The 22,097-nt window shown below is 37.6% G+C and overlaps 1 long non-coding RNA gene across 14 annotated transcripts in view; it reads left to right on the top strand.

The window, feature by feature from the left end:
• Positions 1-22,097, top strand: part of LOC134152437 (uncharacterized) — a 377,211-nt gene that overhangs the window by 106,943 nt on the left and 248,171 nt on the right. For all 14 annotated transcript variants that reach the window (XR_009961013.1, XR_009961014.1, XR_009961019.1 and 11 more), the window contains one exon: positions 11,699-11,756. This is a non-coding gene — a long non-coding RNA (uncharacterized LOC134152437). The remainder of the gene's footprint in view (positions 1-11,698; positions 11,757-22,097) is intronic.

Raw genomic sequence — 22,097 nt, forward strand, 5'->3', positions numbered from 1 at the left:
ACACACATTCAGCAGAAAGTTATTTTACTGGAACACTTATCTACATCTAAACTTGATCACATAACAGCATTTTTAGAAGACTCAAGTATGAATCTCTCTGAAGCAATACAAGTTCAATAAGTGTATCAAAATTAGTTTACCTACTTTCGCAGCGCATATTTACTGTAGAAATGGCATGATCTTATTTCATTTAAGTGTCATGAAGCAGAAATACAGAATAATCATTTATTATGATCCATTCCAGAAAATCCCAACTTTTATTTCTCGGCATCTCTTACTTTTCCCCATGTTTCTTCAGACCCTCTTCACGTTAACATTTCTTCTACTCCCAGAAAAGAGGGGAGGGGGAAAAAGCCAGTAACAGACCCCCCCCCCAACATTCAGCACAAGCACAATTGGTTTACATTGCCTTTCAGCTTGTGGCCTGTCCTCACGTTATTAAATCAGATCATACATACTCCCCCAAAATTCAGCTCGGAGTAATCCTCTGCTACTTAAGGCTGGAGGAAAAGAGTACTTGTGAGTTATGTTTCATCTGTCACAATAACCTTCTTTATTCTTTAGTGCACCTCCCCTTTGCCTGCAGCAATTAGAGAAAATAGGTATGCCTTGAAGTGGGAGATGGTGGTATCTCAAAAATATATATACTGATGTCATATACAGACAACGCTGGGTAAGCAACACCCTGAAGAATATATAAGCCCTTTTTGATGCGATTCGAATTTTATTAGAGCAGAGTAGAGGCAGGCATATTTCCCAATGAGTAGGTGCTGATGGCTGTCACTAGGTTATTGTTTTTTGACAGTCAGTGGTCAGAGAGTTTGCCGTTCTATTAAAAGACGAGTAAAAACTTGTTTACCAGTTGATTTGGGGAATATATCATTTCACACGTTAACTACATTTCTGTCTTTTTTATTGTGAGGCATTAGAGCATTTTTTTCTTTTCCCCCCTCCTGAAATTCTTAGAGTTTTGTTGAGCTATCTGACTGAACTCTTAAGCTACTTTTTTTTTTTAGTGGTTTGGCATAATTTTCATAATTTTTGGTATGATTTGAACATAGTTTTAATTAAATAATTGTTTATATATGTATAGCTGGCCACTAAAGAATGCAAATACTTGTACCATGGTACAGAGGAGTAAGAAGCATTTTAGAGTTCCCATATGATCAGCAATAAATTTTCCAAAATTATTGCTTCAGTGTGTCGAGGGAAGAAAGGAGATGGGATCCTCTTAGGTTTTTAGCCACCTCCATTTTATCTTTTCTAATACCTAGCCTTCCTTACCACCTTCTGTTTTATTTATATTTTTAAAAGATTGCCCCATATTTGCTGATTTTTTTTTACGTTTTGAATTTACCTTGGAAGCTTTCCAAGTTCATTTTTCCCTCCTCTGTGTTATTTTTTTTTTTTTTAAGCCCTGTGGTAGCAGACCTCCGGTCAGTAGTTTGTTTTGAGGCAAGCACCACAATTCTGGGGTGTGCGTGCTGGTTCAAACCCTGCCTCCCTTATGCTTTTGAGGGGACCGGTGTTCGCGTGGGAATGGCTGAAAGCAAAAGCACCTTCAGCAAAAATGAAGAATAAAAATAAGTGCGAAAACAGGCAGATTACGGCAAAGAAACCGTCTGTTGAGAGGCTAGTCAGACATTATGACACAGTTCATTAAAGTACCTAAGAAATCGCTGTATTACAAACCCCAGCAAGTTGTGAATAAAGGAAAACAGTTTGGCCCACTGCACAGGTTTGGGCACAAAAGTGCTTGCTAAGCTATCTATTTCACACATGCAACGACAGAAGGTTCGATATTCATTCGATCGATGACTGAAAAGGCACAATGGCAAAATCGGACGGACTTCTTTTCAAATACAGATCTCCGATGTCCCCCTACAGTCTGCAGTCGCGCGGCTGGTGGTGTGGCGCAGACGGAGCAAGGGTTACATCAAGGCTGTTCTCTGGACCGTGCAAACAGTCTAGACCAATGACCTGCAGCATCGTGCCCTTTGAAGAAGAGGCAAGTTCGGTCACGACGAAGAAAAATCAAGGCGTACCCCTTTTAACAATAGGGAGCAGCTCGTGGCTGCAAAGAGGTAAGCAGGGGTAAGCAAAAAAGGCATCTGCTTCCATGGTTACAGGCCAACTATGGGAACCTTGCTTTTGAAGAGGGACGGTTCTCAGGCTCCCTCGCAGCCTATGTCATGCATTATAAGCAAAGGCAGGTTGAGCTGAAATCCGCATAGTTATTTCAGAGTAAAATGATACGCGTGCACATGGCTGTTAGCAAAAAAAAGAGTCACATGACTGTTTAGGAGCAGCCTTGCGCTGTTTCCGAATCGAGCCTTTCGCTTATTTTTTTCGGGGGTTGGGGGTCTTTTTTTTTTTTTTTCCCCCTTTCTTTTTTCTTTTTCCCCCCCTTTCGCAGCAGACGAAGTGAGTTGGGAGAATGTTTGTACAAAGGGAACGTGCGTTTGGTACGCGGGACGCTGGCCGCTCTCCTTCCCTGAACCGCGGGAAGGTCAAGGGTCAATGCTTTTCCGTGACAGGGCCACAAATCCCTTTGTTAGCATAGCTCCAGCAAATGCCACTTAAAATAAGATTTTGCTTTTCTTTCTAAGTGCATGCTGTGATCAGTTTGACCAAGCATGAGAGTAATGAATTTCTCTCCTTCTGCAGTAACTTTTTTTGTTGTTGTTGTTCTAATATTTTGCCAGTTATTTTTCTTTTTAATTTGCGCCACAACTCTCATCTGGGGGGATCTTCACTCCTAGGCAAGACAATAAAAAAGTGCAAACAAAAGTCCGTGGGTAACAGTCTTCCCTTTTTTAGGGACAAAAATTATCTGCAGGCTATAGGTGGCGGAAATGTGATGAGAGGATTTGAGCCAGTGGTGTAACCATTAACCTCTGAGGATCGTTATGTTTGTACTTTGTTGCTTTTTGTTTTGTTTTTCTTAAACTGAAGTGTATTGTATTTCCTGTTGAAAAACTAAAATGCATAGTGGGTTTGATCTCACATGTGCGCGTACCTGTTTTATTAATTGTACTTGTTCAACCTGTTCTGTGGAAGTTTAACCGTTTGTGGTAGTTTGGGAATTCTGATGAATTATTTTGTTTGTTAGAATTTTACAGTGAAAATGTTGTTTTAGGGCTGTTTTAGGCTTCTGTTATGTACCTTATGCTGTTCAGTTTTATTGCCAGTTACAGCATTTGTATACTTAGTGCAAGATTAATTTTATTCCACATATTCTTATTAAAGTTGAAGGGAGCCAAAAATCTGGAGAACTGTTGAACGCAGTTTGAAGTTTCTGTAATATTAATAGTTACTTCCCTCATTTCCATAATTATTTTTGCTGTTGTTTAATAACCAAAGTGTTCTATGGTACTTGGTAGAATTCATATTGCTATGCTGTAAACGTAATTAATATTTATGGATGTATGAAGCGGTATAGTTTCTCAGGGTGTATTCTGAAGTTCTGACAAGCTGTAGAACGGCTTGATTTAACTTTAGACTGGGGACTGCTTATTTGAAATAAACTTGTGGATGTGAAGCAAATGTAAGTTATCTCTAAATGGTGCTAGACATTTGGGGAAAAGTCTTTGGGCTAACCGAACCAAAGCTAACCAAGAAAATAACAAAAATGCATAGGACAATATTTATATGCAATCTAAACAATTAAACGTTAATAGCAAAAGTAGAATGGACACTATCTTAAAATAATCATCATCTGGATTCATTGGGTAATTTATATCTTGTATATTAATTCCATTTTCAGATTGTCTTTGACATAATTGCAAATTGTACCTTTTCTCCAGAAGGTCCGTTAACTACTCCTATTAGTTTAAGAGAAAAATCTATTTGCCCATCTTTTGTGAAGGCTTTTACATGCAATATGACATTTTGGATTTCTGCTGAACTATGGATGCATGGTAATGATGACAAACATGTTCATATAATGTCTGCACTGTAGAAATGCATGCAATGTGCAGAAGTGTCATGCCTTAAGTTTTATTTAGACTGCCTGAGATTCTCTTATTTTTATGTCTGTTATCTTCAACAATAAATTAAAAGATTAAGTACTCAATCTTACATGTGTGGCATAAACAGTGCAGAATACCTTTCTGTTGTATTTGGTATTGGAATACGGTTTGAAATTCAACAATGCAATTGCAGCAATAAGTGATTCTCATGCAAATATGCAAATAACCTAACAAGTTTCAATTAAAAAAAAAAGAAAGAAAGAAAAAGAAAAAGAAAAAGGAAAAGAAAAAGAAAAATAGAGATTTGCTCCTGGAAGGAAGATTTTAAAAAAAGAAATAAAAGGTCTCCCTCCCTCTTGTTAATTTTAATGTAATTGATGGGGGGGGGGGGAAGTCATCTCTAAATTCACAGCATTCTTCACAGTGTACCAAGGGGGAGAATCTGATCTTAATTATGTTTATGATCATTTCTTGGAATAATTAATCTTTTCCTACAAAGAGCTGAAGATAGAGCACTGCAATGAAAGACATGCAAGTCTTGATGTTGAATAGAAAAGGTGCATCTCTATTAACAATGAAAACATGATTGTGAAACCTCTAAATTTATTTCTGTTGTTGTGAGGTGGGTTTTGCAGTATGTTGTGTTGTTCAAAAGTTTACACACCTGTGATCCTCTTTGTGTTGTTGACACTGAAGTGCTAAAAAATCATTGAGTTATCTTGGGCTGTTGCTTGAGTGACATGTCAACTTTGCACCTAATGAACTTCAGTGAAGATTTCATTCAAAATAAAGTTCAGGCTGCCAGTTGGAGGTATTTTACTGTGTTAAAGCTAGTGATGACTATTACACTGATACTTCCCTTTACTTTTGCCCTTTGAGCCCTTCACTTAGATGAGGGGTCATTTAAACTTAATATTTCCTTTCTTGAATACCAAGGCTCTAAAGGCCTCAACAAGTAACAGTGTCTTCTAAACTCTGCTCTGAAATGGAAGCCAATTCAGATTCTCTAAACAAGGGGAGTACATCACTTGCTCTGAGAATGGAGAAAAAAGAGGGCTTTTTTTTGTGTACTGGAGATGCCTCCCTGATGTTGTGAATTCTGAGATTTGCATAGTAAAGATTATTCGATGCAATTTCTTCTATATTCAGTGTAATTCACACCAACCTCCCTTGTTGTCTGCAGAACTAACTCCTTTGTTCCCACACGAGAGGTGGGCAAAGATTTAACATGGTGTGCTGTAGCTAAGGTTCATTGTGTCATCAGTTTATTTTAGAGGAATTTTAGACTGACAGTCTCAGTGAAATTAAGAAAGGTAACAATCCTACCAGAAAATGGTTCATCTTCCCTTTCTCCCCTTCATATTTCCTCACCCCCACCTGCACTCCCTGCAGAAGGACAAAGGATTATAGAGATCTGTTAAGATATGTGAACTAATATGGGACATCTGGCCTATGAAAATGTGGGCAGTTGAGGAAAAGGTTGTATAACCTACTTCCTCATTTCACCAGAGCTCTCTCAGTTTGAGTCACTTATGTAAGCGTCTTCCAAAAAAAGTATTAGTTGTATCATAGCATACTGAACCAAAACAAAGAAAAAGCCCTAAAGAGACTATGCTCTTCTTGTTCGGTGAAGATGAGAGTTCCACAGTTTAGTACCACCTTTAAGCGATTTGTACGCTGGCACTTTATTATGAGGTCCAACAATGCTGTAAGTCATCATTTCAAGGACATGAGTTTATCACGTTGCATGCTCTAAGAATCTACTGGATAATGAAAGGGTAGCAAAATCCAAAAGTTCGAGTTTTAACCTGTTTGCTGATATAAGAGGAGTTATAGTGACCTGAAATTCAGACAAAAAGCTTGCTTTTTTCATTCAGAGTTCCTAAATTTGTGGAGCTACCTTTAATCCTTGTCAAAAAAACCTTTTGTTTGCTTCTCCAGGATCATCCTTTTCTACATTTCCTTAACAATAGAGAATATTCAAGCTCAACTGTGGAGTTTTTGAGAGCAAGGACTTAGAGAACCCCATTTAAGAGAGACTCATCAAAGACTAAGCTACATTGATTGCCTTTTAGTAGTATGTTACAGTTTTCTAGCCTTTTCTCCTCAAAAACAAGGTACCTAATAGCTGAGTTAAATTAGTAACAGTTATGATCATCTGCTTTATATACTGTGTTTTTGCTTTATTCTAAACTTTGGAGTTTTAACTGCATGAACTTAAGATCAACATAAAAAATAAATGAAATTCCTCTTGCTCTTGAATATTCTCCCTGGTCTATAATCACCACCAATGCAGACAGAAAGCCTCAGGAAGTCTACTGAAGTCCTTCTTCTGGTCTTTTAAATGCTTTGATATGAATGACAGGTTGCAGATTCAAGAACTCTTGAGTCAGATGACCAGAAAGACATATTTTCTTACTCACCTACATAGTTTTGTCCTTGTAATGAAAGTCAGTCTGATACTAGGACTATCTGAAGTATGTGCTCATATCATACTGTCGTTTTCTGAGTCTCCGATGTTGATTAGCAGAAGTCTTTTTAATGCTTATGTACTGTCTGCATAAAAGGAAGTTTTAGCATACCTAAAATAATGTTAAGCCAAAATAATGCAATGTTTGTTGTAGCTGTTTAACAGATAGATGCAAAACAACAGCAAACAGGGCTTCGTTCTTGTATAGAGCCTGAATAAATGAAGGCCACAGTCTTTCTGCTATCATCCCATGGCAAAACTGATTCCTGCTTAGAGCTGGATTTTGAATGTTTCATGGGATCATGTGAAACAACAGAAGATGCATCACTCTAATGCAGAGAAAAAGGTTTTCTAAAAATGGTTCTGATTTGCTTTTGCCTTTCTGATGTTTTCCAAAGAGCATCTCAGTGATCCCTCTCTTGCGAAATGTGGCTTCTGTTCACCACTTGCTGCTTCTTGTACACTACGTAATGATTTAATGAGAAACTAAATGAGAGTTAGGTGAGACCAGAGTGACTCTGAGCTACAATTGGTTTGGTGCCTGTGGAGTGACTGCCCTTTTTTTTTTTTTTTTTTTTTTTTTTTTTTATTTCTTTCAACAAGATGTTTCAGTGTAAATCTTGGTGATTTTATTTACAGATTGGTGATTTTCTTTACAGATATGCCTCTGATAAAATTATTACATCCTGTTTCAGTCTTTGGGGCAGAAATTTCCTGTATGTTTGTATCTGTTGAAGAGCTCTGGAAGCTTTACATTACTGACAAGAAAGAATTCTTAAAAAAAAAAAAAAAAAAAAAAAAAAAACTTGTAATACTTGTATGCTCAAGAATAAAGAACATGGCAAACTAGGGCAAGCATGCAGAGTTTGCATTTAGCAGCGTGTGAAAGAATACGTAGCAGAATGCAAAACTGAAATAGTCATTTGAAAAAAGAGAAGCTTTGAAAAGGTCAGCATATCCTTAACAAATGCCACCATCAAGGACATGTTTATGAGAGCTCTGGCTTAAGGAAATAGAATTTTTCCAGAGAATGGAAAGTTAGATGGTTTTTGGTTTATGAGGGAAATGATGACTGGTAGTTTGACATTAAAGAAAAATAAATCTGAAATTAGATTGTGAAAGAAGTCTTTCGTATTTCTGTGAACTAACATACCTTTGATCCTACTGTGACTGGTATTTCGGGTTTGAATGAGTGCTATATGACAACTTTAACAGTATTCTTTCACTCAATAGTTCTGACTATTAGATGATCCCATTTTTAGGCTGCAGCGTTGAAGACTCCTCATTTTAAACAAAGATCTTTTACTCCAGTTTATTGTGATTCATGAAATAGAATGAATACCTGTCTTTACTGAAATCTGAGTTTTGTCAAGGGGATACTGAAATGTACCCTTCTTTTATCCATAGAACAAGATAACTCAAGAACATAAGAAATGCTTTTGTGGGCCAGACTAATAATCCATCTATTCTGGTGATTTTGCTCTAACAGTGGCAAAATGACATGCAATTTAGGGAGGAGTGCACATGGGTGCTTGTCTGCTTTCTGTGATCCAGCTCCCTGGTACTCCCTTGGCATCCTCAGTTTTTTGGTTAGGGATTTCAGAGGTGACATCACTATCTGTTCCTTTCAGGTAGTTCTTTTTGTCTCTGAATTCATCCTTGAGCCTGAATTACCTGGCAGTTAATCCTTTTAGTAGTGTGGTGCCAGAAAAAACGTTTTTTGGTGTTTGCATTTCTGAGACCATCTTAAGTGTTGGTGTCCAAGCACCAAGTGGGATGAAAACACAGGATGGCTTCTGCTATGCTTAACAATTCAGTTTTAGTTGTGCATGATTGTGTCTTTAAAGATCTTCCAGATAGTCCATAAAATAGTTCATATTTAGCTTGGGTTGAGAGTTTGGATGAAAACTTTCCCCAGATATCCCCTTGTTATCCTCAAGCAGCCAGAGTTTTGTTCAAATACTGGTGTCACAAGAAATATTGTTTAAATGCTTGCACACTGTCATGAGTAAATACTGGCCAAAACCAGAACTTCTGAGATACTTAGTCCAGCTTGTTAGATACTACAAAGCCTGTGGGATAAACCTGTTTATGCATACTATTACTTCCCTCACAAAGCAAATCAACACTGATATGGTAGTTAGATTTTTTCATACATATATGTATAAAAATATATGTATATAAAATATAATATTTTGAGAGATTTCTTGTAGATTCCTAAGATTCAGCAGGAGTCAATTACGGTGTGAGATCATGTGGTATTGTAACAGCATTGATTTTGTCTAGGGGCATGTGGGAGAATATTGGTTTCTTTCTAATTTCAATTTTTTCTTCATAAAGCAAAGTTTTGTAGTTGTTCCATAGGAGATGATGCTAATAGGAATGTGTATTTGTACTAGTTAAGGAGATTTTATATAGATGGATCATTAAAAAGCAAGATCCAATTTCTCATCTCAGTTTTTTCCTACTATCTTACCTACCTCTCCATTTCTACACCCTTGTATTTATGAGGTGGGAATTTGATCAAAACTTGGTACCTTATTTTCACTTCTGAATGTTACCATAGCCAGATTTCATAAGATGCCATTGCTCGTTCTCATATTCTAGTCTAGAGTATCAACTGTCAAAATGTAATCTTGTCAAATCATTACAAAAGCACTTGACTTTTGAGGGAGGATTGTGCTACATCTAGTTACTGGGGTTTTTAAAGATATGCCAGAAGAGTCATTTTCAGTATTCAATTCAAAAGGACTGTTAATTCAGAAAAGATACGGGAAAACTTCACAACTTTGAGGCTAGGAGAAATAGAGACAGGATAGAAGCCTGAAGTACAAAACAAAATTATTTTGATGGGTCTGATTGCTTCTGCTATTAGCTAATATCTTAGGATTTTAAAATGGAAGTGAAGTAGCTGATAATATTGATAAACCACAAAATAATCTGTTCAGGTGATCCAGTATAGCTGTCTCCATCCTAATCAGCCTACAGTGACTAGCTCCAAGGTACTGCTTAAAACTAGGGAAAATGAATTTCATCTGGAATGATTGAGACACCAATGTCCATTAAAACAAGAGAAAAGACATGGATTCTTACACTGGGAGGAAGGGGGCATTAAAAGCACTGGGGAATGAGAACAGTTATTTAAGCTGAAGAACAGTGCTGGGACCAGAGCAACAGGGGAAAATGAGACTAAAAGTTAGAAAAAGGTTTCTAGCCATCGAGGCAGTAGTGTTCTGGAAAAGCCTTATAAGAAGGTGGTTTGTTTTTGATTTTTCTGCATCCCTTCCCACACACTTCTAATTGTTTTCAAGGTAGAAAATGACACCTCTATGAAAGGGTATGTGGAACACAGTTGCCTCTGATGGCAGGAGACTGAAGTGGGTATTCCACCACTTTGATCCTGGGAGGGTATGTGTATGCGTGGCTGCACTTACTGAAGTGACAGTAATTATGCTGTAGATTTGCCTATACTATCAATGTGAATATGTTGTTGTGGTGCTTCTTTAAGCTTGTAATTAATACTAATTGAACTTCCAGAAACTAAAACGTTCCTTGTTTAAAGACATGCAGTGCTTTGCTGGATGTAGCAGTTTACTAGCTTACCTCATTTGCTGGAAAACTTCGTAGCAAGGAAAGGAAGGCACTGTATGAGACCTGTAACAACAGATCAGAGGATTGCTTACTGCATAAGCTAACAGACTATTGCTTCTGCCATATGTATTTTCCTCCAGTATTATATTTATCTATTAAAAATATGTTTATAGATTAATACTTTTCAGAATAATTTCTACTTCTAAACATGACTTTGTTTGCTGTAAGTAATCTGTTCAGATGTTAGTATCAATGAGAACAAACAGATTGGTTTTGTGCATGCAAGGAATTAACAAATTTAAACTGATCTGCAAAGAGGAAAAAAAGAATTTTTAGATGTTAAAATCCAGTCTAAGAAAATGAAATTGGTTGCCAGTTTAGGTTAATGTAGTTTAACAATTTTATAAATAAAATTTAGTTATATATTTGCTTTCAAAAACTATTCTTAACATTTCTACATTCCTATGTTCTAGTATATTTACTCCAGTGTTTCTATGCTCCCTCTACTTGGCACTGCAATACTGTGTCCAGTTCTAGCTCCCCGGGATGACAAAAGGGGAAGGGCCGCTCAGATGGTTAATGGATGGTAGCATGCAAAATCCAAGGAGATGGCTAAGGGATCGGAACGTGGTAAGCCTGGAGAGGCAGGGGAACCCAACTGTAGGGTCCTGTATCCACTGCCCATATTGGGATTGTGGAAAGGATGGAGCTGGACTCTTTCTGGGGGTGTTTGATAATAGGAGAAAGGCAATAGTCACAAGTTGCAGCACAGCAAATTCCAACTGGATAGTAGGGTATTCTTTTTCATCATGGGAATGGTCAAGCACTGTGAGAGGTCACCGAGAGAGTTTGTGGGTTCTCCTTCCTTGGGGATATTCAGAATGGAGCTGGACAAGGCTCTGAGCAACCTGATCTAGCTTTGAAGTCCGCACTGGAGCAGGATTAGGTGATTTACAGAGGTCTTTTCCAACTCAAAATTTTCCATGATTCGTTGTTCTTCTTCTAGGTGAATCAGCTTGTGCAAACTCCTGTAATTATCACTAAGTGAAGATACGGTAAATAAGCTGTCCATCTACCAAAATTAATATCTACTATGGATCCTGGTGTGTCTTCATGCCACAAAAAACTGTAAAATCATTTGACTTTATTTGCATACATTGCTCAGCACATGGTTGAATGTGCAGCAGGCAGATGATTGCCCCAAGTTTGGTAACATAATAAGGCACTGTAAGGCTTGCAAGAAAGAAGATGATGGGAGTAAAGTATTTTACTTTATTTGTGGCCTGCTCCCTGTCTTTCTTTGTTGTGGTCTTTAGTTTAAACAGGGCCTGAGAGCAGGCTATGTGCTAGTGAATTGTTTGGATGGGCTGAATCTGGTGAATGAGAGGTCAGGCACTCTGGGTTGTGATACTGGATTTTTTTTTGTTGTTTAATCTACTGATATAGGGTAATGGCCTTCAAGTTGTTAACTTGTTAATACTGATCACAATTTGAAACAAAATGTTTTTGCTTTTTCCAAAAGGATTTTTTTATAGCTGTGCGATATAGCTTTAAGCATTTCTCTGAAATGTGGTTAATTGCAAAATAGCTGAGTGAAATTCAGAAACTCAGCTAGGTTACTGCATCAGTCCTTTATCGCTGTTTTGATACACTGTATTTCTTTCAGGTGTACAACTGCCTTTCAGCTTGCAGAGAGATCGTTTTTATCATTTCATGAATTACAGGTAAGTCTTGAGACCTTTATTGGAAATTCCAGTTAGCAAGTAACCATGATCAGATACTTAGATACTGTTTTATGAGCAGCGCTACAGCTCACGAGTGCATGCCGCGCTCTTGCAGGCCAGCGTTGCGAGCAGCCTCAGTGAGATCAGAAATGGCTCTCGTTGTGGGTGCAGCCCCGGCGCTCGCTCCCGCGGTGGGGGCTGCCGGGGCTGGGGGCCCCCCGTGGCGGCAGGGCAGGGCAGAGCCTCACCGCCCCAGCCCTGTCTCGCCACCCCCCAGGAGAGAGTGGAGCAGGGCTGGTCTGGGGGCATGCTGCGAGCTGGGTGTTAAGGAGCTGGGGCAGCCCCCCAGTCACGTCGCTGGAGCTGGGGCCTCCCTGGCACTCGCTGCAGTGGGGAGTGTAGCTCAGCACTGGTGACACCAGAACTAGGTATAAAATCTGGGGACTAGGACATTTAATGGGAAGTTTGCCACCTTCTTCTTCATGATGGACATCTCGCCTTGAATTTCTAAGGCCTTCTAAATGGCAACACTCTGGTTTGTTTGAAGCCTTGGATTATCCTGACGTGGTTCAAATTCTTTTTCCTTTCAGAAGTGACTAATTGCTTCACACCTTTCATGGCTAGTCATAGCATTTAAAACCAGAACATACCATTGGACTATGTTTAATCTGTTATAAATCACAAGTTTTTACATTTTGTATAGTTACTCTCCTGTCTTTGACCTAAGCAGGAAAGCATGTACTTTTTATTTAATCCACCATTTTTCTTCATGGTAAGGGTTTTTAATTGCTGAAACACACTTTAAAAAATATGCCTTTTACCTAATTTAAACTTGTCTGGCTGTCTGGCTTCAGCTTCTAGCTTTTTTTTTTTTTTTTTTTTTTTTCCTTCCCTGCTGGCACCTGCAGATGGTACCTTTTTTTCCTATAATCATCACTGCATAGTCTTTCAAGTCAGCTAAAATAGATTTGAAAATTTTTAAGTCTACCACTCTAACATATTTTCCAAAGTCTTCATTTTTTGTTGCTCTTCTTGCACTTTTGATTTTCTCAATATCCTTTTAAAAAATATTCACGAACTTCTAAAAATTGCTCTGATATCATTATTAAGAGATATTGCTGCTGGAGCAAAAATCAGTTGTCTAACTTCTTTTTTACTGGTTGTTGGTATATTGCAGGGTTGTGCTAACCTTTCTATGCTTTTTATGTTGAACAGTGGATCCGTGTGCTTCTTCATCTAGTTCAATAATGACTCATTCAGCTTAGATCATTCAGATCTAAGAATGATTTCTGAGTGTGTGAGTATTCACACAGATTTGTATTCTCCACTTAACCATTCCTCTGGACCTTTACCTTTCCTCGTCCTTTGTATATTAGGAATAACTTAGCTTTATGTTGGGTTCTGCAGTTACCATATTTCCAGCTGACATGAATATGTGGTCACAAAAGAGTAACAAGCCATAAAGAAAAATTTATGAAAGTATCTTTCAAATTATACTGTATCTAGAGATTATCTTTAATTCAAATGATAATAATTTTGGATGAAGGGCATTTGGTACTCATCCATGTAAAGTGGACCAACATTTTTAGTTTAATGAAAATGCTTGGTTGTGAAAAGTGAAATATTTGAGAATATTAGTCATAAGCCAGTACAACGTGAAGGATACATATGAGTGGTAGAAAGTAATCATATCACTGTATTCTTAAAGAGGCAGTAATTCAACAGTAGATCTCAAATGAAGTCGTTAATAGAGCCCTAGCTTTTCTATGAAATAAACTTTTTTTATTTTGATGGCCCTCTTAAAGCCAGGTTTGATGGGTTTGATCACCTTGTCTTCCTTTTGCTTTCCCCCTTTTTTCCCTCCTACTTACAAGTCTTCTTTTTACTGTGAATCTTTTGTTAGATCTTGTTGCCTTTCTTTTCGAATCTATTTGGACAATTCATTTTCGGTTTGTCTAATACCAGGTCTTTCTCTACCCCCTTTTTCTCTCATGCTTCTGTTTGTCCATAAATAATAGTTAATTGTTTTACTTTATTTTTGAGACCTTTTTCCATCTTTTTTGTTTTGTGTATGTGAAGAAAATTTTGCTCTACTTTTTCTTTCTATCTGGAAACTTAAGTAGTGAAAGACAAAAGGATCTGAATCTGTGCTTGTAGGATAGTGGAAGCCAGCTGTCCAAACAGACTATGTATTTTGTAATAAATTTATTGGAAGATGAGTGTGTTTTATTAATAAGAATGGGCATTTTTGATATTTTCTTTGCAATCAACGTGGAGCTGAATATAAACCCACTTAATCATTCTGAATACTAATATTAGCAGAGTAGGAATAAAGTCCTCTTTTTGTAATATGTGACATTTTCTTGTAGAGGGCTCTTTCAGAACTAAGGAGAACTTAGAAACAAATAGAAATAAAGGGTGAAAAAACATATTTTGGCTGGAACCTATGGATGAGTCACTCCTAAAAATGGATATCCTACAGAGCAGTTTCCATCCGCCGGATTACATTATTTTCACAGTGCCTGGACTATGCTGACAAAACTCTTACCAGCGGAAGCAATTGCTAGCTCCCATGTTAAAAAGAATATAGTCTGTATGTAAAATAATGTGTGCCATCTGTGATATTTTTGCTGTAGATGCCATCCAGATTTTGTATAGGTTGAGTAGAAATTTTCGTAAAATACACTCTCCCCCCCCCTTTTCCTTTGGAATCCTTTAGTCATTTCAACTATTAGTATATATTGAAAAAAATAAAGTTAATTATACTATTGAAAGCCAGCAAGTCATTTGAGATTAGGTATTCTTGTTGGAAAAAAGCAATAAAAGGCAAAAAATCAATTTTTCCCAAATCTGACAGAATTAAAGTGTACTGAAAAATTGGCAATATAGAATGATACGTTTAAAAAAAAAAAAAAAAAAAAAAAAAAAAACTATAGGATACATTGATCAAAGTTGAGCTTAGCTGTTAGTAGAAAAAATTATCCTGCAATTTGTCATTAAATAGCAGGGATCTGGAATAGCTCTACATGTTAAAAAAACAGCATTTCTCTCTTACAAAAACCCAAATATAAAGAATGCCATTGTTTGCTGAACATGTGGCAACCAGTCTGGTTTATATTAAGTTGAAGTTACTGCCATCTGGTGGGGAAAACAGTATTGTATTACTACAATTGAAAGGGACTGTATTAGGTTTACTTTCTCCAGGAAAGAAAAAGCAAATCTTAAGAAGCAAATGAGTATTGTATTAAATATATGTATTATCTTAGCATTTGGGGCTGATTTTAAAAGAAGAATTTGAAAATGTCCAATGATGCAGCATGGCCTCCTAAATCAGAAATTTGTTAAAGGTATAAAACTGTGTGAAAGAAAATAAGGAAAACCATGAGAGGTAAAAGAGACATGCAAGATGTATTCTGTGATACTGCAAGTGCAGCCACACTTTGGGCCTAGATTAATATGTATAATAATGAAGAAAAATATTTCCCAAGAAGATTCCTTTGTATTTTACATGGCTGGAGAGTTTAAATTTCATAGTCTTTTGTTTTGCACTTCTTATGACAGAGATGACTACTAATTATTGCTGCAGAAACATCTGGCCTAGCTCTGCCTTAGTGCTCCATTCTTCTTATTTTTTGGGGGGGATGGGGGGCACAGTGAGTTTGCCTCCTTCTTGAATCTGGACATATACTTGTGTTAACTCTTGACTGATTCTTCAAGAAACAGCCCAATAGGAATATATTTGTGCAAGTGCATCAGAGAAATCTGTGGGGCATCTGAGACATACAAAATTAATAGGGTTGTTTTCTCAAGGAGCTAACGCTCTTATGTTAGATGTAACAGTGCTGTCAATTATAGGCAAAGTAGTAGTAGTAGAAGAAGATTCAACCGTGGGAAACAGTGCATTTACTGTCAGATACCTATCTTTAATAATGAAGTTGCTCAGTAGCTATATGAAATAATAACTAGTATTCACAGTTTGTAATTATTTTATTGTTACAGTGTCTGAACACCCTAATCAAGATTAGGTCTGCTTTACATACATATATAAACAAGCTTTGTCCTTGTTATACATGGTCTTTTCTTCTGGTAGAGAACTTTAGAAGTAGTCTTTTGCTTTTAATCTGCACAATAAACTGAAGTTTTCTCTATTGAGAGGCACATCTTGTAAGGTTCGTATTAAAAGAATATTTTGGAACTGGGTTCTTCTGATGCTGAGGGTTAAGGGGATCCAAGGGACTGACATGCCTGGTAGTACGCAGTGGCAGTTGAACTCTCAGCGCTGCTGTGTTGTCAGAAGCTGTAGGACTACCTGCTTAGCCTTCCATGGCAGCCCAGCTTTGACCAACCTGCAGTTGCTAGTGTTGGCTGATGTAAGGCTAGAGCTGTGCAGGCATATGTGGCTTCACTGTTGCCTGGGCTTGACTGTCTTCAGGCCCTCCGTGGCACATGATTAATGGGAAACACTACACACGGGGTTTGGATGGACCTAAGGCCATGAACGCCTATGAATCTTGGTAATTTCAGGTCATTGAGGAGGCTTGCTTTAGGCCCTTCTGAACATTTTGCCCTATGCTGAACTGGACAAGCAGAAAATAGTGTTACAGATACATTAGATTTCTCTTTAAAAGATTGACTAAATTCTATTATCCTCTACTTTCTAAGAAGAAGAATATTACTCTGATGACAGAGATGGCCTCTATCCATAGGCCTATTTTTTTATCAGAGACATTTTTCTTGTGTGTAAATTTTACTTTGGGCTTTCTGAGGCACTTATCTACAGCAGTCTTTTTGTTTCTTTGGATACTAGTTGCCTTGTCAGGGTCATCCCTAACAGGCCTGTGCTGAATGATTATCTAATTGTACGTAACATTTCTGTAGTGGCTAGCTTGAACTTAAGGCACTCACTTGGTCAAAAAGATGTGGGACTGCTTCCTGTATTGAGGAATCTCCATTGCCATCCTATACGGAACAGCTTATGTGATGCTTGGTTTATACATTTACAGAGTGCTTGATCAGATCCGGTCTGTGTGAAAACCACGTTCTTTTTCCCCTCATAGCTATGAAAATTCTGTTTTCAAAACAGCAGGTGAGGGGACATACAATTTGGGGAAATCTATCATCCTTGAATCTAAGTAAGCATAAAACCTAAGAATACTGGTTTTCTGTATGCTTCTTAGAGGTTACTGAATGGGTTAAGTATGGTTGTGGAAAAAGATACTTCTCATCTCTCATCATTCTTGTTTATTTTCTTTAAAATTCTTTTTCACTTGGTTGGTTTTTGCTGCCTGTTGTATTTTTTTTGTTTGTGTTTTGTCTTTTTCCTTTCTCTGAACTCACTAGGAGTCGGAATCCTGCCCAGATAACATCTTTCAAAAGGAAAATCATTGACCTTGTAATCCTGTCATTCTGCTTTTAAGACTATATTGCACTGGCAGGTGTCTGATCTCTTCATAGGTTTTAGAGGAAGTAGTTTTTCATGACTTTGCGTTGTAATTGCTTAATTGTTTTTCAGGGAGGCAGGCACTTTTCTCACAGTAAGACTCTTACTGGAAAGTTTTAACAGTATGAGTTAGAGCACTGGGTGGTACATGACCACATATTAAGGAAGTGCTTCATACTCAAACCCACAGCTGCTGACCAGAGAATCATGCAGTGCAAGGGTCCTCTCTGACTCAGGCTAGTCTGCAGAAGACAGAAAAGTGAAATGGCTCTTAGAAGGAAAATAATCTGATTCCCTCTTCCAGCCTCCAATTTGCAACATAAAGCGTACTTTGTGCTGTGTAACAGAAGAGACCAATTTGATATTAGCTCTTGATTACAAAACTGGCTTTTCACTACTGCTGATAGAGTGACAAACATTTAACCGTTCTTTGAAATCCTGGGAGTGTTGAGAAGAAGGATTTCTAGAATCTTGTTTTTTATTTGTGTAAAAATTCACATTGTTATTTATAATCTCGTGGAATTAATAGACAGTCTGATAGCTAGCAGGTAATTTCCCTCTGTGCTGGAGATAACTAAAAAAGGGAAGCTTTTGTAATGAATGCTGATGTAATAATTCTAGAGAAGGTTAGAATGATGTTTCTTTTGATCCAAAAAGTAGCCATCTTGTAGTCAGTCTGTTAAGATGGGATACAGTTTAATGTTACTATGTCGTAAGAATTATACATTAGAATGGGGAATGCATTACAGTCTCTCTAATTTGAACTGTTTAAATGGAAATTGATTACAGACGTCTGAGAAGACATATGACATAGTCAATGAGAAGTTGCAGAAATAATTGGGTCAAACTCTTTGTGTTATTCAGAGCATCACAGTGATCCCTGCTAGCTTTGAAAATGTAGGTGTTCCTCTCCAGGAACAATCTGTTAGATATGATGTTTGTATTACTTTATATTTGAATTTCTGGCCTTGGAAGTTTTGAAGACATGACTGGACAAGTTCAAAGTTCTTATTAGACCTGCTTTGAGCAGAAGGTTGGACTAGATGACCTCCCGAGGTCCCTTCCAACCTCCATTATTCTGTGATTCCATATTCTTTAGCCTTCTGAAGGTATGATTTTCACAGAGAACAGAGATTTAAGTTCAAGATCCTAGTTCTTATCTTGAAGGTGATGAGTGGCTGAAGTTACTAAAAATATTGCCTGATTTCTGTGGTAGAAGATCACTATCATGAACTCAACTCATGCACAATAAAACTTTTTATCACTGTGATAAAGCTTGTCTGCTCAACTTTTCTAGGGAATATTTGGGGTGGTGCAAATAACTGACTGTGGAACTTCAACTGTAAGGCACATTTCTGTTTCTTAGCTTTGTCTGACCCAAACAGAGAAGTCTCTGTACCTATTTATTAATAAAGTTAGCCCTACTAGAACATTATATTTTACACTCAATTTATCCCTTAGAAAAAGAGGAAATAAACCAAAAATGACAAATATTACTTCCACCTCTTAATAGAGTACTAAGGGTGCTTAGTTAACATGATGATAAAGGCAGTAAAAAGACTATGCCTCCAACAGAAGAGTAAATACCTTTAAGAGTGCTTCATTTGATTTTTAAAGCAAAATAATTTAAATACTTTATAATTTTCAGACTACCAATGCTGTATATTAAAATCCTGTGTGTTAGCAATCTGAGGATCACTAAATGCAAACAGTACTTTCTGAAATTGTTGTGCTGTCGCCTCTGGGTTAGAGGGAACACCCTCTCTCTGGGGTGGAGAAATAATTTCATTTAGGAGACACTTAACAATTTTGGCTGCTCTAGAACAAATGTCCTGAGTAAAACAAACTTTTATGAACTTCACACTGTTCTTATTCCTATTTACTAAGGGAATCTCAAAACTCAAGTTACTTAGAAAAGTTGGTTATTTGGACTTAAGCAGAACTTAGAAAATGACATCTTGTTTGGTATAGGCGTGGTTTGACTACATTTTGAGAAGCATTAGTCTCATTAACATATTACTATGCTGGTATTTCTTTGCTGGTGTGCTTCACTTCCATTTTGAGAGGGATAGAGAACTGATTCACAAGACAGCTGCCCATCAAATTTTTAATATAGCTTTAATATGATGATAAATAAAGGTCAGTGACATTGTTAAAACTGGGTAGTACTGAATTTACATGTAGCATAATATGATTGGCTACAATACAAACATCTTTTGCAGTAAGGAGCCAGGGGTTGAGCTAGAGTTAACTCTGCATTATGTTGAAATTCAGTTTCTGGATTAATTGTGCCACAGAGGTAGAGCCAATTTGGATCCATGTTCATATGCTTCCAATCTGCATGAATGTGGTTACATGAATTATATATAAAACCAGCTTCAGTCCACAAACAGATCAGCTGTTTTCATGCTGCACAGACCTCTTAACTAGCAAACTGTGTGAACCCAGCAGGCTCCATGCACAGCAAACTTACGTGTTCCTGTATCTCTTTTCCAGGATGAGGAGCACGGGAAATTTATGCAAAGGTCACTAACTACATGGAGGTAGTTCAAGTCCAGCAGGTATTATCAGTTTGGACTCTGCATCAGCCTCCCCAAATCCACAATGAATCTATTTGCACTAGCACTTCATCCTGCTGTTTCTGAAAGGTCTTAGGAAGTCAAATGTAGCAACCATACAAGCACTGTAAGGCAGTAGTGGGCTGGTACTGATAAACTGATAGCAGAGTTGACTTCACTGTAATGCCCTTGTTTGGGGAGCCCTGTGTGTGCTCCCCAAACAGCACAAGAACACTCAGCAACTTGAGCATAGCACTGAACCGAAGCTGACACAGTCTGTTTGAATTGCACGGTCCTTGGCCCTCCAGCACTATCCACAGTGGCATTGTGCTGCGGTGGATGCAATCTTAGGGCTTTGCTGCATCATGACTAGTTCTGTGTGGAGCTACATGCATGTCTTGGCAATGTTCTTCCCATTTTCTCCTGTACTACCTCTCCAGAGTCATCCTTCCCTCCCCTTCCCTTCTCTCCCTCACCACCCTCCCAATCCTGCCATTTTCTGGAGAATCCAGGCTTCCATTAGCTTGGACAACAGAGAATGGATGCTGCTGTGGTGAGGAGATAACTGAAAGGTTACAGTAATGCAGTATAATTTTTAAAAAATCCCTATTTCTTTATATCTACCCTTGTTAATCTGGATTGTCTTTAAAATATGAAACTAAAAGCCTGGTAAAATTAATCTAGACTCTTCTTTATGCTTCATATCAATATGTCATTAATGTACTGCATTTAAAATTGCAGCATAGAAGATACAGGAGTGCTTGGAACATCTTTTGTGCAGGTTATATTATGGTAGGGTCTGCACTCTCATGTTTTCAGGCTCTTAATTTCCTTTCAGTTTACTTAACTGCTTGATGGTGTTTAAGATAAGAATTGCCTTGTTGAACATTTTAGATGTCCAATCTCCACTCCTTTATTATTTGTGTTGTTTTCTAAGGGATTTTGAAATCTTCTGCCACCCATGTTGGACCAAATGGAGTAGTTCCCTGGAATGGAATTTCAAGAAAATCAAAGGGGGTCAGTCACCTTGTTTGAAGTGTGTCCAATGGGCTGGATTCATACCTTCATGTGCATCTGCCTATGGGGTGAGGGGAGGCTAGAGGAGGTTCTGGATCCCTCAGCACCAGCTACTGCTTCACATCTGAGATCCCCACGGTGTGGCAGCATATCTCCCTTGTTTGCATCAGCCATGTAGTTGCCCCAAAGAGAGAAATTAATCTATGTTTAGAATGGCTAACTGGGGCCCTTGAGATCTGGGTCCTCTTCTTGTGCCTGTTGTGCCACTCAGGTCATGTATACACTGTACGTACATTCCTCTGCTCAGGCAGACCCTCCTTTTTTCGAGAGGATGTAGGGGAGGTATTTCACTGTGGCCTTCGCTGCAGCACCTGTGAATTCTCACAACTGCTCTAAAAGACAACAGGGTAGATGTTCTGAATGTACAAAAATGGCATGAGAAACAGGTGCTCTGAAAAACAACAACAGTACATAAGTTTATTTTAGGTGCCCAAAATAAATCAACCTTGACAATTTTGTGGCTGTAAAACTGAGATAATGCTAATGGCACTTTTCCTCATAAGGATCTTGTCTGTGTATGTCTTTGTGTTCTTTTAGCTAAATTAATGAAGGTTTGTGGGATGTTTGGATACTATAGTATGTGCTACAGAACCAACCTTTTCAGAAATTAATAACTCCATGTTAAATTTTAGGTGCTCTGAAGAGGGCCTTCAATAAAGGATAAAAAATGAGTAATAAGACCAAAAAGATGGGGTGAAAGGGTGCTTAGACAATGAAAATGGCCATTCTAAGCACAGAGTAAGATTTACTCAGATTATGAATTATATATTATCATATAAAGATTGCTTTGCAATGTGAACACAAAATAGGATTTACTGTTCAGGATTTTTTTTTATTCTTAATGGGTTTTTGGAGTAAAATATATGTGCCTGTTAAATATATATTAATGCGTGTACATACCAAATAACAAAAGCCCGTATTTTGATGTTACATTGAGATTAGGAAGTTGAACATCAGAAGTTAGACTATAAATACGTACATGCACACAGCTGACAATTAACAATTAAATAATTAATATTTTAATTTTTAATATATTAAGATGTTTGTTTCAATGCACAAATTTTTTTCTTCTAATAGGTACTATAGAAGCAGTCATCTTTGGATACACTTTTTACAATGTTTTATATATAAGAATATTGTTTCTGTATCCTTTGGAATCTGTGGTTTTGATCACCTTCTTTAAGCAGGGTTCTTTTTGCATATCTTTTCACATAAATTATGATAGAATAGGATATGAAGTGGAAATATGATGGAAAACAAGTATAT

Source organism: Rhea pennata, chromosome 1, assembly GCF_028389875.1.
Source record: "Rhea pennata isolate bPtePen1 chromosome 1, bPtePen1.pri, whole genome shotgun sequence".
Classification (NCBI taxonomy): Eukaryota; Metazoa; Chordata; class Aves; order Rheiformes; family Rheidae; genus Rhea; species Rhea pennata.